This window comes from Pseudorasbora parva, chromosome 8 (assembly GCF_024679245.1).
Source record: "Pseudorasbora parva isolate DD20220531a chromosome 8, ASM2467924v1, whole genome shotgun sequence".
Taxonomy (NCBI): Eukaryota; Metazoa; Chordata; class Actinopteri; order Cypriniformes; family Gobionidae; genus Pseudorasbora; species Pseudorasbora parva.
Window position 1 is genome coordinate 30,080,551 of NC_090179.1, and position 18,037 is coordinate 30,098,587.

General features: G+C 36.0%; 1 protein-coding gene across 3 annotated transcripts in view; it reads right to left on the reverse strand.

Moving 5' to 3' along the window:
• Positions 1-18,037, reverse strand: part of grik4 (glutamate receptor, ionotropic, kainate 4) — a 464,566-nt gene that overhangs the window by 319,380 nt on the left and 127,149 nt on the right. For 2 of the 3 annotated variants that reach the window (XM_067450733.1, XM_067450732.1), the window contains exon 2: positions 4,683-4,810. The gene's annotated coding sequence lies outside the window, so the exon portion shown is untranslated. Of the gene's footprint in view, positions 1-4,682; positions 4,811-8,093; positions 8,178-18,037 lie in introns of those variants that run through there. The other variant, XM_067450734.1, reaches the window with a different exon arrangement.

Sequence of the window (18,037 nt, forward strand, 5' to 3'; positions counted from 1 at the left end):
TTCCGCCTCGTGTCATTCCAAACATGTACCTGTAGGACTTTTTATCATCTGTGGAATATAAGACTGTAATAATTTACAATAAGGTCTCATTTGTTAATGTTAGTTAACGCGTTAGCTAACTAGCAATATATTTTATAGCATTAATGGTAATGTTAGGTCATTCAAATATAATAATGATTTGTTTGTTCGTATTAGTTCACATTACATTAAATGGTATAAATAATTACTCATCCAGACCTGTAAAACTTTTGTTAATTTATTCAAAACAAATTAAGATATTATAGATATTACAGATTTATGTCCCTCCATTAACAGCTATGTTAATTAACAACTACCTCGCTTCATAAAGTTCATAAAGAGATGGTAAAACAAATCCATATGAATCAAGAAGGTTAGTCCACATTTTCTAAAGAGACACAATCCCTTTAGATAATAAACAAATGTATTTTAGGCTTTTATTCACATATAAACATTGATCAGTGAACATAAACAGAAAGCTTACTTGCTTGAAGTATAAGAACAAACCTCATTGGTTCTTGCAGAAGCTCAAACATGCTGCATACACAAGATAATGAACCTCATTTGTTCCCACACACCCAGAGGAAAGCTTCTTTTTATAACAACTTATGTGTGTGTTGATCAACGTTTATATATGAATACAAAATTATATTTAATAAAAATTAAATATATTCGTCATATAAAATGATCGTGTCTCTGCAGAAAATTTGGACTAAACCACTCAATTCAGAATTAGTTTTAACACCTCTTCAACTTTTTGAAGCTGGTAGATGCGTAGCTGTCAACGGAGGGAAATAAATCTTTTATTTAAAAGATTTTTATTTAAAAAAGATTTTACTTTGTGTTCTGAAGATCAGCGAAAGTCTTACAGGACAGAATTTTAATTTTTGGGTGAACTACTACACTGTAAAAAAAAATGGTTGTTTTTTGTTGGTTTAACTTAAAAAAGTAAGTAACCTGGTTGCCTTAAAATGTTGAGTTTATTGAAATTAAATATTTGAGTTGATACAATGAAGGAAATGTGTTTAATAAATAGAAACTCAAAATATTATTGTATCTGAACCACATCAAAAATTTGATAAATCATGAAAATAGCACTATTTGGCATGTTTCACTGCGTCATCAGAAATAAAACACACAATTACCCAATATGCTTACAAAATCTTTTAATAATTTTTTTAATAAAGGTTGTCGAATCTCAAAAAATGTTCATTGTATTAACTAAAATTTTTTATTTCAATTAACTCAAAATTTTAAGGCAACCAGGTAACTTTTTTCTAAATAATTTTTTACAGTGTAATGTTAACAGATTCAACTGTAATGCTTCACAATAAGGTCTTATTAGTTAATGTTAGTTACTGCGTTACCTAACATATTGTAACAAATGTTTTGCTTATTGTTAGTTAATACAATAGTCTTTGTAAATAAAAAAATACCACTGTTTATATTAACAGACACAACTTTTAATATGTATTAGTGCATGTTCAACATTAAAGGTGCCCTAGAATGAATAATTGAATAAACCATGGCATAGTTGAATAAAAGAGTTCAGTACATGGACATCACATACAGTGAGTCACAAACACCATTATTTTCTCCTTCATATGTAAATATTGTTTGTGAAAAACGACACGAAAAACAAGCGATTCTCGACATGACGCCAACTGTGACGTAATCGCTGGGGATCATTAATATGTACGCCACCAAAATTTGTATACGGCAGTGCATGCGTCACACGAGGATAGCGAAAATGGCAGATCATGGAAACAGATGTTATGTTCCAGGCTGTTCAGGGGACATGGGGACTTTTCATACCCTTCCCACAGAACAAAACAGTCAACAAGCATGTTTATCTATAACCGGATACCTCAACAATTTAATTAAAAGTTGTTTGTTTGCTCATCCCATTTCACCACAGACAGTTTTTCTAACCTGGACAATAGCAGGCTTCACTCAGCGTCTGATACTGGAGAAAGCGGCTATTCAAACGATATCCCCGCAAGCATTAAGCAATGATTTTATCCACTTATTGACTGTCTAAATAATTTCTGATTAAACTGGAAGTTTCTTAGTAAGACAACATTAATGATAATATCCCATGTGTTGTCTAGATCCAACATAAGATGCTAGTACAGCAAGAATAGGAAACTCAAAGTAGAATACATCAGTATGACAAATGTCAAAGTTAATATTGTTTCCTGCCAGTGTTGTCATACAAATCTACAAAATACAACCATAGATACATATGGCAATCCCTTTTCTCGGACAGAATTATAATTTAGCCTATAGGCTATTTTCATCAACAACACTAGGGCTGGGTTTCGATTCAAATTTCAAGAATCAATTCGATTCCGATTCTCAAGATCTTGAATTGATTATCATTATTCGATCCGATCTGATTCGATCCGATCTTTGAGATTTAGATAAGTGTTTTTAAAGAAAGCATTTTTTGCAGCTGTTACCTGAATATTACAGGACTGTAGTTATGCAACATATTGATATTGTTATAGACATTCAACTGCAAATGAATGGAGTATTGATGGTTGTAAAGAACAACTGTGCGCTGTGGAGAGGGCGCATACTGTCATGACAAGCCAGCCGTTACAACTTCCTTGGCAGTAAGCGCGCACTGCAGTGAGAACGGCTGTGACGTAAGCCGAGTTCTCGACATATCCAGCAGCCCGAGATTACTCGTCTACCTTACTCTAGTATTCTCTGTCCGCCGCGGTAACGAGAGAAGAGGAAGAGTGAGGGAAAACTCGGTATAGTGACGAGAGCTTCGGCTTGAGTTTGTTTACCTACTCTAGTATTCTCTGTCCACGGCAGTTCTGGAGTTTTCAAAGCTGCCATGTTCGTTGTTTTAATGTCCTTCCACCTCGCGCGCATGCGTGAATTCAATGACGCGGCAAATTAAAATTCATGGGGAAAATGTAGGCCTATTATTAAATCGATCCTCTGAGTTACGGATCGATCTTTAGAAATGAATATGAAAATCGATTCAGAATTGGTGAATCGATTTTTTCAACACAGCCCTAAACAACACATAACTCAGGAGCTAGCGTAAAATGTCACATTACAGTGATTAAATTTTTTTTAAATCAAAGTTGTGACTGCTGATGATATAAGTTAATGTGTAAAGTTAATGTTATATACTAGTTTACATGTAGGCTGAAGTTAAAGTACTGACGTTACATTTTGCAGGTCTTACTAAAAATAAAGACTAAATTTACCACTCAAAAGCATCTATTTCCAATCTCAAAACAATTGGTTAAAATCTTTATCTTCGTCAGAAACAGAATCAAACATAAGGTTGGATGCATTATCTCTCCATGATGGGCAGTATACGGTAGATGTGTTTCTGTCACTAAAATGAGCTGCGCAGTGAAACAGCCAATCAGAGCCGAACTGCACATTATTATTTATGACCCTTCCAAATAAAACAGACCATTATATCCTAGGGACAATTTCTGGGGTTGTAAATGGACCTGTAAAACCGTATCTGGACAATTTTAACCCTTAAATAAGTCACATACCCTGTATGTAGATATCAGAGAACAATTTAAAATATTGTTTTAACTCTTTCTAGGGCACCTTTAAGGTTAAAAATACTTTAGAAGTAAACTTTATTGTATAGTTTTGCCAAGAAGGTATTATAAGAAATGAGTCACTATTAACCAAAACATTACCAACATTCTTCATCTTATTTGTGTTCCATAAAGGTTTAGAACAAACTGAGGGTGAGTAAAAGAATGAATGAAATTGACTCAGTCCATACAACATTCAACATACTGTACTATATACAACATACTGCACTATATACAATTTTACCACTATAAACACTTTTTTACCAGGAAGAACGACCGCCACTGGTGTCCTCCAGTTACACAATCACCACAAGTGTGAACATGGCACATACAAGCTCTCTGAAGTTCTCTCTCTTTACTGAGCACAGCGGGACGTACGCAAGGCCACAAAATTATCCTGGCCCTTCTCTCATATTCTCTCTGTGAGCGTCCCTTTTCCAATAAATTGCTGGCGTATCCAATAACCCTTTTGTACAACACCAAAAACCTACTAAACCTCATTTTCAAGCCGCTGAAATTAATGTAAAAAGAGGAGTTTTGATTTATCTTATAAGGGTTCGGCATTTTAATAGTGAATTAAGTATGTATTAGGTACACATATGAAACATAATGAGAGACACAAATAAACTGTCTGACAGCTATACGCATGTCAAAAGCTGGCTGCCATGGTTACTGGAGAACTTTGTGACTCAAGGCAGCTTTGTTCTCCTCTCGGTTTTTCTTTCACTCTTTCACCTCAAGCAATAAATCTGTGCTACATTTATAATCACAATAATTCTGGCCAGCTCATATGGCTCTGTGTGCACAACATGGCAGGATTCCAAACAAAGAGCAAAGTGCTGAAGCGGACAAGCATTGTTTGCAGTCCATCATTGTTTCCGAGCCTTGAAAAATGTAATGTCTGTGGTACAATTAAGCACATCAAACACTCCTTCACCTATCCGGCACATTCATAAATATTCAGTTGGACAGTAATAGCCGTCCACTGCGCATTCAAGACAAACACGAAGAGGGCTTCCACACTACAGCAGGTCTGATTGGAGGGAGCGAAGTGGAAGCTCATTACTATACATCTCATACCTTTGATCTCCGGAGGCGTGAAGCTCTAATCCATCTTGAGGCGCAGGAAGTTGTTGGTCTAGTAGTGGGCACTCAGATCCAGCGCAGCACTCCACATCACAGAGTCCAGTCCACGCGCAAGGACGGACCTGTTGGAAGAGACAGGGAATCATGTGTATGCCAATGCATGTGAAGTATGTTCAACTCTTGTTAATCACAAGGGAAAGTTCAACAGAAAATTAAAATGTCAATATGAATCTTACGAAACTCTCGTCATACAATAGCAATTCAGCAGAGACTGACATACTGTGGCCGTCCGTGTTCCGAGACGATCCGCGCACTGTCCATATGCCGTAATTTTCATCGTGACAAACGCGGATGTCTGCACACTTTACTTTAAAATTATGCATATAATTTATCCAGAAAACCAGGTTCTAAAAATATAAAGGCTTATCAATGATCTTTCTGAATCTTCGTGTATTTTATAAAATTGATGCTGAAACTATTTTGGATCTTTCTTTTTTTATGTATGTATGTTCAATTCATTTGCTTGATTCCCTTTCCTTTGAATATTTATTTAAAGGGGTGGTTGCATGCGATTTCCCTTTTTAACTTTAGTTAGTGTGTAATGTTGCTGCTTGAGCATAAACAGTATCTGCAAAGTTACAGCACTGAAAGTTCAATGCAAACAGAGATATTGTCTTTTAAAGTTATGGCAGATTATTGCTTCTCTGTCCCCTCTATGTTTCAGTTTAGACCTGCGAACCGTGAGAAGTCCAAGATCCCCGGACCTAAGTAACCTTGATGGAATATGCATATTTAGCATTTAAGAAAGATAACCAGGTGCTAGGCCAATTAAAGATTTAAAAACAAGAACTAAAATCTTAAAATGTATTCTCAAATTAACTGATAGCCAATGCAAGGAAGAAAGAATGGGTGTAATATGCCACTGACTGGGCGGCAGTGGCTCAGTGACTCATGTAGGTTGTCTACAAACCGTAAGGTTTTTGCTGACATCGCCATCGGTGTATGTCTGTATGAATGGGTGAATGTTAGGCAAAAATGTAAAGCGCTTTGGAGGGCCATAGGGTCTGTTAAAAGCGCTATATGAATGCAGTCCATTTACCATTTACCATAATATGATCAAAAAAAGTACATGTGACGTTTTAGAATTAGTAACAGGCTTGGTCACAACTGTTAAACGGTCAACTTGAGATTTGAATCTGAGGCGGAAGGAAGTAGTTCTGCACAAAATATTGTTTTAAAGGGGTGGTTCCGTGTTTTTTTCTAGGCTTGGCTGTGTTTATGGGGCGCAGTACAACATCTTAATACTTTTTTTTTTTTTTTACACTGTATTTTTCTTATATTTGACCTTTATTCCACACCGCTGTCTCAACTGTCCTTTGAACGGCTCGTTTGCTTCCTGCTTCTATGAAGCCCATCCCTCAAAACGCAATGGTCATAGATTGGTTAGATGGCCAAATGTAGTTTCCTGTATTTTTATTGGCTGAATTGCCAAGCACAGGTTGTCCGGAAACACCACACCCCTTATCATTACGGGCAGAAGTCACATCTGAGCACTGCTGCCTACCATAGACTGCTGCAAAAAAAAATGGACGTAGTGTGAGTTTTTGAAGCTTCAAAGTCAGATGTTACCATCTTGGCAGCGTGTCACCGCACAACACTCCTGGAAAACTGACAGAGGGAAAAGATGCAGGACGTGGCTGGAGCTGAGGTGACGTGATGGCTAACAGACAGCAGACAAATGACTATCCACCTGTCACTCAAATCGGCCACGCCCTTAATTATGCAGAAATGTCAGGCTTTCTAACTCTAATGAGTTATTTAAAAAAAATCACCCCCCTCACAGTTATCATGAAGGCCAAAATTAGCCGTATAGACCAAAACCATAATTTGTACCAGGCTGAAAACATGTTTTATTTTCTGCTGTAAAGTTGGGCATTATCAATGAGATTCTGCTCCCTTTTGGAGCCTGTCTCTAGCGGTCAGTCGATGAACTGCGTTTAAATCATTTACTTTATTCAAGAGAATCTGGGGGAGGTTGCCGTTTGACAGCTACTCATGTGATATTGCTCATTTTCAGCACTGGGAGTAATGCACTACAAAGTATTACTGTAATTCCACTACATTTAGCGGCAAGGGGTTAGTCAAAAAATTTGTCAGTTGCATCTCGTTCCTTTCAATATAAAAGTCGGTGTGAACGCAGTTAGTTCCTAGCGTCGTTGGCAGGGTGGACAGATCAAATTTTGACGCTCTCACCGGCGGTAGTGTGAACGGATAGTTAGTGACTCACTCATTAAAGGGTCATGAAACCACCTGTTTCAGCACCAGTCAGTTCTACATCTCAGTTCTCACCACAGTTTTTAAAAATGCTATAAAAGTAGGTGTGGTTTTATTTCGCTCTCATTAAAAGCATCAAAGCTTGCCACAAATGCATGCTGCAAATGACCATTAAATTACACACAACACAATATACACATGGTTTTGCTCACGAGATCAGTTGCGGACAGAGGCGTAGACATCTTTTGAGAAGTGAGGGGGACAGAAATGTCGTAATACCTTTTTTTTTGGACCGATAATTTATCGCATCTCTTGATTTTAATCCGGTAAGATATCAAATACACTGCTGAACAATAACCACTAATATCTATAATATTTTTCTCCTATATTTTATGCCAATTTTATGATTGGTGTGTGTACTAAAAACACTTGTGCATTAAGTTCAAGTCTTCAGTGTCACATGATTCTTCACCAATCATTCTCATGTGAGGATTTGATTACAATGAAACATTTATGATTATTATCAGTGTTGAAAAGTGTTGCTGCTCATGGTGCTGCTTCAGAAACCACCACACCATACAAACATTTGTGGTAAGATTTAAAAAAAAAAAAAAAAAAGAGAGAGAGAAATTGATAATTTTATTGATCAGACATGCATTAAATTTATCAAAAGTGATATTTTTAATATTTGATATTTTAACAAAAGATAATAATTTATTTAATGAATGCAAATACATGCTGTCCATTGAACTGTATTCATTAAAGAATCTTGAAAAATAAAATGCATCATGTTTTCCACAACATTTTTAAGCAGCACAACTGGTTTCAAAACAGACAATAATCATAAATGTTTCTCGATTATAAAATTATGAGAATGATTAGTGAAGGATTATGTGACACTGAAGACTGGCGTAATGATGATAAATTCAGCTTTGGTCAAAGGAATAAATTACACTTTAATATATTCACATAGAAAAATGCTGTTTTAATTTGTGATGATATTTCACAATATTACTGTTTTACCTCTATTTTTGACTAAATGGGTGAGCAGAAGATACTAAACATTAAAAAAGCTGTCAGTTAGCACTGAATGATATAGGCACTTTATTGTCAATAAATAGCCTAGGTTACCTTGAGATGACTTGAAAAACACACATAAAGCATATATTTTCTCAATCGTCTGGTTGTCGTCGTCACGCTTCATCACTCATAACGATTGTTTTTCTTCAGCTGCAGCTCCAGCTTGACCCGCGATCACGCTTGATACCCAAGGGAACGTCTGCCAATTCCACCAAGTTGTTGAAACGTATAATTATATGAATTAAAATTACTTTTTTTGTTTAAATGTTCAAATTCCAATGTTGTGCATTATTGAGTCAGTGTTATAGAATACAACAAAGCTGTGGAATTTTAACATGTCTGTTTTTAAATGTTAAAAGTAATTTTCAACTGCATGTTTTAACTGCATGGTGGATTGGCAGACGTTCCCTTGGGCATCAAGCGCCGTGACAGCGTGTAAAGGCGTTTTCGAGTATGCATGTAGGCCTAGGTGATTTTGAATTGATATTTCACGTTGATATTTAATTGTTACACACTTAAAACTAATCGTAGTGTTTATATATTTGAAAAACTGACCAATCTATAGAGCAATGGCAGGGAACACTAACTTTTAGTTTTATTAAAATAAAAACGTTTATTGCACACCGAGAGCCCCCTCGTGGTCGGGAGCCATTCCGTTTGTGACGATTTCGCATAGAATGGACAGAGCGATCCATAGACTTCAAAGGCGGAAAATAAAGTCAATTAGAAGAACTACTTGATGGCTGAGCGAACTGTGCAGGCTCAGACTGAGCTTGATGACGTAGATGTGTCGTGAGCAACCTGTCTGACAGCTGTAGGTCTTCTAGTAGTTGTGGAAAGTGAAATCTGAATCACGTTGTTTAAATGGTTTGTCCCGTTGCTTTTGGCTCACTATCAGCCTCTCCCCATTCTTCCCCCTTGACTTTATCGGACTTTATGTCTCCACGTCCCCCCGACGTGGAGACATAAAAACCCCAGACAGTAAAGGATTGCTTGTGAGTGTCTCCTCTGGTCTATACCATAGACAATAAAAGAAATGGACAGAGCTATCCCATTGACTTCAATGGGCGGAAAATGAGGTCAATCAAGAGGCACTCATTTCCTGATGGCTGAGCGTACTGCGCAGGCTCAGACTGAGCTTGACGACGTAGATGTGACGTAAGCAACCTGTCTGACAGTTGTAGGTCTTCTAGTAGTTGTGGAAAGTAAAATCTGAATCACCTTGTTTAAATATTTTCTCCCATTGCTTTTGGCTCACTGGCTTCTCCCCATTCTTCTCCCTTGACTTTATCAGACTTTATGTTTCCACGTCCCCCCGTCTGCCTCATAGACAGTAAAAGATTGCTTCTGAGCGTCTCCTCCTGTCTATATGGTAATTTCTCAACTGTGCGACCGAGTCGCGTTGGTTATGTCGCAATCGTTAGCCTATTTTTACAAAAACAGCTTCTACATAGTGGGGCGATAGTGTAAGATACAAGGTAATGGAGCCTTTTATGCATTGTCGTGTGTCTTTATAAATAAAAAATGGACAAATGGAGTCTTTAAACGCCTCAGATGTAAAGTTATTCACTGTCAAAGTGACTCAAAAATGAATGGGAGTCAATGGGATGCTAACAGCAGGTGATGGCTTGGTTAGCAATGGCCGTCCCTATGGGTGGAACGCTTTCCTGGTGCTGGATTACACCCTTGCGATTTCATTGTGTTGTGGCGATTTCTTTGCGTTGTGGTTAAATTCCGTTGTGTTGTGGTGATTTCATTGTGTTGTGGTTTAATTTAGTACGGCTGCACCATAGCCTTATATTTAGATACAAATAAAATGACAGAGATTTTGTCTTCAAATTTAAACTAGATGTTTTAACATTGGTTTCTATGTAAATACACTTGCTTGCCTTTTTTTTTTTTGAGGTTTGAGAAAGCTGTCTTTAGCATCCTTGTTAAAGGGGTGGTTCCGTGTTTTTTTTCTAGGCTTGGTTGTGTTTATGGGGCGCCGTATAACTTAATACTTTTTAAGTTATACTGCGCCCCATAAAAACACACTTCCTGCTTCTATGAAGCCCATCTTTCCGGAAAACGCAATGGTCTTAGATTGGTTTGACCTTTCAGCGCTGTAACTTTGCAGATACTTTTTATAATAATGTTTTTTTGTTTTACAAAAACAACAAGCCCCGTGAAGCCGTGGTTACAGTGACTTTACAACAGCTACAGGGTTTTAGGCACTCCGCTAAATGTCGTGACCACATTACCACCTCGGGTGAGAACTATTTTTACCGCCCGCCGTCAATTATTCCTTTAATTACAAGTAATTACGCATTACCTGTATCAGGGCATCTGATATAGTATTAATTCTTCAGGTTGATGTCCATAATATTATATCCATTATAAAAAATGGATTTATAAAAAAACACGCATTTGGTGTGAGACACAGTCTCATGTTCTCACTCAAGTAGCCTAAATCTCAAATCTCACGGCAAATTGCCAAATCTGCTTTTGACATGAAACAAAGTATAAGCTTTTTGACCGTTTTGGCGCACTTAATGTGGGATAACAGTTAAAGCCAGAGCCATTGAAAAACAGAGTTGCAACCTATTATTCCGACATGCTTTCATCTCCTGCCGGCGAGCGCGGTCACGTGGTTCATGCTCTTAACAAACCATGGCTTGTCAATATGTGAATCACCAGGTAAAATTAACACATAGACCGTAAAAATAGTGTAAAGTTAAATGTAAAAATAAATGTAAAATTCTAGTTTAAAATTAATTAACAAATAAAGATATATATATATATATATATATATATATATATATATATATATATATATATATATATATATATATATATATATATATATATATATATATATATATATATATATTTATAAAAGCAGAAAATAATAAATTAAGGGAAAGATTATACAAAATTTTATTAGATTAAAAATTAATCATATTTATTTGTAGCATAAAGAATAAAGTTGTTTATTCTGTTATTTATTTTCCTAATATCACATTTATTTATCTATTTATCTGTTTATTAATGTACATATGTGTATATTTATTAATGTATTAATTAATTTACTTATTCATTCATTTATTTTTAATTTATTTAGGGTTGGTCCTCCATATTCGAGTTGGACGAGGATTCGATTAGAACTATAAACACATTTAAAAAAAAATGTAAAAAAAAACAAACATGATGGATTTGCAAGTCTGACGGTTAAGTGGACAGGTTTAGATCTATCATGGTTTAGATTAAGGATCTTGAGTGATTAATTATCAGTATTTAACCTGACTAAAAGATTTATATGCCGTATCCGGTCGGCAAAACTCTGAACACATCTCTTTCCTTTTTTTAAGAATGACTTCAGTGCCGTTCTTTGTTCTCTTCTCAGAGAAACGTTTAACTCCAAGTCTTCCAGAGTTGCGGTCAGAGCTGATTCGAAAGACCGCCGTTCACCAGTATCTGTGTTTACTAGAAGCACACAAACGCAACTCGGTCGTCATCAAGCCCCGCCCATCGACTCTATACACGATGTGATTGGCCCGACCAGAGTTTGGTTTTATATATATAATATTATTGAACTAAAATATATATATATAATTATTATTACAATTATTGTAGTAATTAAGGTTAAAATAGAGAATTCTGATGCAAAGAGGCAAATTAGAGTACTTTTGTGCAGAAAAATTATAATTTTCATTTGTGATGCCATGTAGGTGCCATATTTGAAGTCTAAATAAATACATACATATATAAATGCAGTATTGTACAACACATAAATCAAATAAAACAAGAATAAAATAGTGCAATTCTCCAATGGTTTTGTTGTTGTTCTATTTGAAATTTGAAAAAAAGAACCCGCAATTTATCCTTTTTTTTTTGCACAGAAGAAGAAAAATGTGTACTGGTTTGGAACAACATGAGTAAATGCTGACACAAATCTCTTTTGAAATACTTGGCACAATCAAATTGGATTACCGCCCTGAAAATGATCTGGCATGTATTGCAATCAAGCGATGCAAATACTTCACACGTCTTTTAAATCTTTCACTTAGTTGTTACATAACCACAAATACATGCATTCTGTAACTTAAAATGACCTTTCACAATCAATGTTGGAGAAAAAGCACTTTAAATTTAGCATCCGGAGAGAGTCTGGCATATAAGCAAGGCTGAGTAATAGTACAATTTATTATTTCATTTCCTTACTATTTATATGGATCTAGCTTTTGCTTTCAAATTGTCCTTGCCTAATCTTTTCCCCTCTCCACTACATCAGCATGACATTTTCTAGCTCTGATGTTTTTGTGCATATTTTATCTGTCTGCCATTCACTTTGTGTTGTGAGGGGACACGTGCAACCTTAAATCTCAATGCATTAAAAGAAGGCGTACACCGTACGTGTCAAAGACTCATCTTATTTAATCTAAATGGATTTGTTACTTGTCCTCAACAGAGAAATTTGATGCTCATTAGCATTCTAAACATGCCTCTGCACAATATTGCTAGATCATTTTAAGCTAAATGAGAAAGTAAATGTAATTTACAAGATGAACATTAATGTAACCTCACTTCATGTTAATGTTGCCCTTTCTCAGAGGATTAAAACTGTCCCTTTTGATGACCCAATCATTTAACACTTGCATCACAACCCCCTGTGGATTCCTGACAGCCCCCACCTGTGAGATAAGTAACTAGAATAACTGGCGAGCTAAGCTTATACAAGTGCTCTCTTACATTTAACATTCCCATTTAATCAGCGTATCTAAGTTTATACAGTATAACAGCTCTTAAAACCCACATGCTAACTGTGGACAGCTAATGGCATGTGTATCTAAACAGTCATGTAACTCACGGCTCTAAAAATACAGAACCTGACCAGCCAATTATCAAAAAAATTTGTTGTTGTTGTATATTTATGTTTTTTTGATTTTGTCAAATAGATGCCATAACTGTTCCAAGTTCAGTTAGAAAACAGTGTTTTCAGATTATAGAAATGAAAGCTATATTCACACTTTCAGTCCGATTATTTGTGTATCCCAATTCTTTCAGTCCTTATTGACTGTCCAATCCATATGAGTATCACGTCTCATTTTAGGCTATTTAGTAAAAAAAAAAAAAAAAAAAGTATGATATTTTAATATATATTCGTATTAAAAAAAAAAAAATATATATATATATATATATATATGTATATATATATATATATATATATATATATATATATATATATATATATATATATATATATATATGTATATATATATATATATATATATATATATATATGTATATATATATATATATATATATATATATATATGTATATATATATGTATATATATATATGTATATATATATATGTATATATATATATATATATATATATATATATATATATATATATATATATATATATATATATATATATATATATATATATATATATATATAAAATGTGTAATCTACTACATTATTTGGGATGAATGTGAACCTAAACTGAAGTTCTTGAAAATGATTTTTGCTGAAACTGTAGTTCCCAGCATGCTTTGCTTGGGACTTGGTGAGAAAAGTAAAATTGTTGAACTTAAAGGAACTGTATGTAAGAAATGTATTTCAATTAATCATAAAATGGTCCTGATATGTCACTAGATATTGAGAAATCATGTTATTTTCAAATACTTATATCACTGACAGCAGTAGTCTGGCCAGGATATTGTCATTATAAAGTTGTTGTTGCAGCCCTCAACTGATGTTGTGTTTTGGCCTAAAGCTCCGCCCTCCACCTATCTACCAATCACAAAGTCAGTAGTGAGTGGGCATCCGGGGGGAGGGGGATACACTGCTCTGCAGTCATTTGAAAGTGATTGCAGTACAAGTTTTGGCCACATTCTTACATACACTTCCTTTAAGTGTTATTTTATGTGTTTTTTGGGCAAAATTAGATAAGGGGGGATTTTATATTGTTTAATAGTGTTTAATGTTTTATTATGTTTATTCATTATTAAATTATTAGAACCATTTAAATTATACTGAATTATTTTAGTGGAGAAGAGCGGAGCGATTCTGTGGACTGAGACAGCACATGTCATTAAAGAGCATTTCATACATAGCACTTGACATGTTCATTATGTGCTATTACTGGCTAATAGAATGGAAGCTATTTAGTACAGTCTTATAAATCAACCAAGTGACCACAAAAATATACAAAAACAAAATAAACTTGGGATTTGATTAAAGAGGCCGTGCCCCCCGTGCACACCACTGTTGTTGTTAGGGAACAATATTAAAATCATTTTGAAACTACTCAACTGGGTTACTTAAAAATCTGTTCATTCCATGATGTTGCAGTTATGTGAACAAATTATATTGTTTTACTTAATTGATTAATGTGTAACCGATGTACATGATTAAATCATGTAAATCCAACACACCTTTTTTTCAGTGTTACTATTACTACCAGGCTTGTTAACCAAAAGAGTGTGAGTTATGCTAACTTTTGAAGTAAAAACTTTTGACAAATGATAGGCTTCAACAAAAACTATCTTGTTTTACCTTGTTATACCATGCTACATGTTACTAATAATTACCATTTCTGTCAGGAGTATCGCCAAATATGATTGATTAGCTTTTAGCATATAGTTTGGATTGGCGGTATGGTTCAATTCTGGGCAAGAACTCCATGCGCATCCATTCAGCCTAGCATGGATAAGAGCAGGGAGCACAGCAATAACTCCCCTTAAAGTATAAAAAGAAGAGAACCAACATGATGTATAGCCGATTTCATTAATGTTAATATTAAATGTACAAAATATTTCAGGAATTTTAGTCTGATAGTAAAAACTATTCTTATATCCACAGTATAAACAGAAGAGAACCAACATGATGTATAGCAGATATCATTAAAGCTACACTGTGTGATATTTTCTTCCATCTAGTGGTGTAAAGGTATATGACCATCCAGTGAATAATAGTTTCTGCTCCTCTCAATTTCGATTTCGTTTCAACTCCTACGGTGGCCGATTTAGTCATGGCTTTCAGTTCGACCTCTTCGGTGAGTGTTGCGTCAACTCAAGTGATGAGGTAATTTTTGAAAACTATTATAATTTGCAGTTATTTAATTTACCAAATGATCTATGATCAAGTTAATCTATGTAAAATGAATAATAGAACTGAATAATAACCAGTTCATTGCTAACATCAGCTATCAGGTTCCCAGACGAATGCAAGCTAATCTTAGTAAAGTAACTTTTATCAGTGCTATCATTATTCTGTATATTGTATAACACCACTAGCGTAAGGCAAACAAATTATAATGCAATTAAAATATTAATCTCATGTTATCCGTCATAGAACACGGATTTATGTTATAAGGTAAACAATACTTTTTCATCATTGACGCGAGGAAAACTATCCTAGACGTCGTTCTAGTGTTATGCACAGCACACCATGATATAATTAGCCAAGCAACAATAAAACTTCCAATATACACAAATAGGCTGAATTAATATTACCTGTCGAGAAGAAAGCAGGCAACGTCGGCGTTCTTTTTAAAATCGTTGCTCCTCATGAGCTCTTTCCATCTTGGAAAGGCCACTCCAGTATTTACTTTTGTCTTGTTGATTTGCCCGTTGCGTTGCCGTCTTAATTCTCTTTTCCGCTTCCTTGGCGACTCTGATACATATCCCGCAATGTTACTAGGTCCCCGACCCGAGTGGAATTCGGTAATCAATTCCGGGACGTGGTTGCTTTTACACAGAAGGCGACCCGGCAATGTTCCGGGAATATTGCGGGTCCGACGTGCAGTGTGAAAGGGGCTTAAGAGTGATCCTCCATCATCATATAGCAGCCTCAAGCAATCCTCCTCTTCACATTCGACACGGTGCCATCGAGTGTAAAAACGTGAAAAGCGAAGCCTGAATTTACGGGTACGTCCCTCTTTGGCAAATGTACTTTCAAGATGGAGGAGCAACATGGCGACCGCCATCCGAACCCTCAACACTTATGTATTTTCAATGGTATATTATAAAATTATGAGAATGCATTATTACTTGAAAGAAGTAAATATACATTAATGAGCACATATATTTTTGAAAGAACTAAGTGATTTTAGCTAAGAATAAACTAAAAAAGTTACACAGTGTAGTGTAAATGTACAACAGTCTGATTCAAGAGGAATTGGAATACCAAATCCTGACTAGACAAGAGGAGGAGCTGGGGATGGAGAAGGGTAAATGAGCTCTGGAGAAACGTGATAGCTTCTGATAGTACTGAGAGAAACTATATATATGTATGCTGTGAGAGACGTCGTATTCCTGAATCACAAAATCTCATTAAAGGGGTGGTAAAACACATTCTTTCGAAGGCCTGATTCTGTTTGTGGGGTGCACTGTAACGTGTTCATGCTTTGTTTTTAATTTTTTTTAAATTGTTCATATATTTTTTATTCTACACTGCTCTGTCTGTCCTTGTAAAAACGGTCGGATGGTTTCCTGGTTCTATGAAGCCGGTCCCTCAAAAATTCGCAATGGTCTCAGATTGGTTAGCTGGCCCAGCTGTGTTCTGATTCGCTAACCGCCTAGTTCACATGATGATTGGTAAGTTATCACGAGCTGTGAGCGGGGCCCTGCCATTACATGTTTTCAATACTGACAGGGAGTCGGAGCCTGCTGGATTTACTACACAAGATCATCCACTTCACCTGATATATGTAATGTGACATTACGTGAGGGAACAGGGTAGAAAATGATTGTGTCAGTTGTTCGGTAAAGTTATCACGGGCTGTGGGCGTCCGGCCACCGTTATATGTTTAAACACTGACGGAGATGGGGCATGCTGGATTTACAACCTAAGATCATCCACTTCTCCTGATATGTGACATTTTTCTGTTTGTGTAATGTAATTTGAAGTGTATGAAACCTAAAATAAACATTAAAAGACACTGATGTCAAGTCAGTCTTTCTTTCACTCACTTCAGCGCCAGTCAACGCGCTAGAGCAGATTTACATTTTTGAATTTGGCAGTTGATCACTGAACGTTCTAATCATATACATGATCGTACGCTGCAGGGACTATTTTCCTCCTGGAAAATATGCAGCACAGAGAGCGAGATTTCAATTTTAACCATTGATCCCTAACTCACCTGTCCCTTGGAAGGCTGAACTAAGTGGACCTACAAAAATAACAGCCTTTCGTCTGCATTGCAAAATGCCCTTGCCCCCCTTATTTAATATTCTCGGAGGAGGAGTTTATGTAAATATTGTAGCTGCTGATGTCAGCGAGTCTGGAGGAAAAGGCTGTAGTTCCCTACTGGCCGTTTGCTGTAGTCTTTAGAAATTGATTTCTGTAAAAGCAAATATCTCCTTTTGCTTTAAACTTTGAACGTCGTAACTTTGCAGATGTTGTTTATGCTCAAACAGCAACATTACAGACTAGCTAAAGTTAGAAAAGTGAAATCGTGTTTTACCATTCCTTTAAAATTATTTTTTTTTTTACAAACCACTGTATCCTGAGGTAATGTTTTTAATCTCTGACATTTTGTCAGGTCCCCAAGGAGAATCCTAACTGTCCTCCCAAAAACGCTATTATTTCCAGTTCTTTCTCTGCCCAAAAATTCTAATTTGTCTCTACGTAACTGCAAAAAGAACAGAGGTGCAGTTCTATTTAGAAGTTTCAGGGAGACCCCGCACACAATCTGATCCAATCAAATGAAAATTCTCTCACATGAAAACAGTTTAAGGAGATTGAAGGCATAAAGCATGTCCTTTTTCCCCAGGCAGGAGTGAGACAGTGACACCGTTTGACTGTGTGCTCAGTGCTCCCGCAGTGCCACCTTCCCACTCAGCAATGTAGACAACTGCACTGGGAACTGACTGACTCTCTCGCCATTTTACTTCCTCCCTACCTCGAACCACCAGCGGAAACACATCAGAGTCAATGAAGCATCCCGATTGTCCCTGCACTCGCAAAAGATAAAAAGTTATGCCAATGGCTGAGGGGCA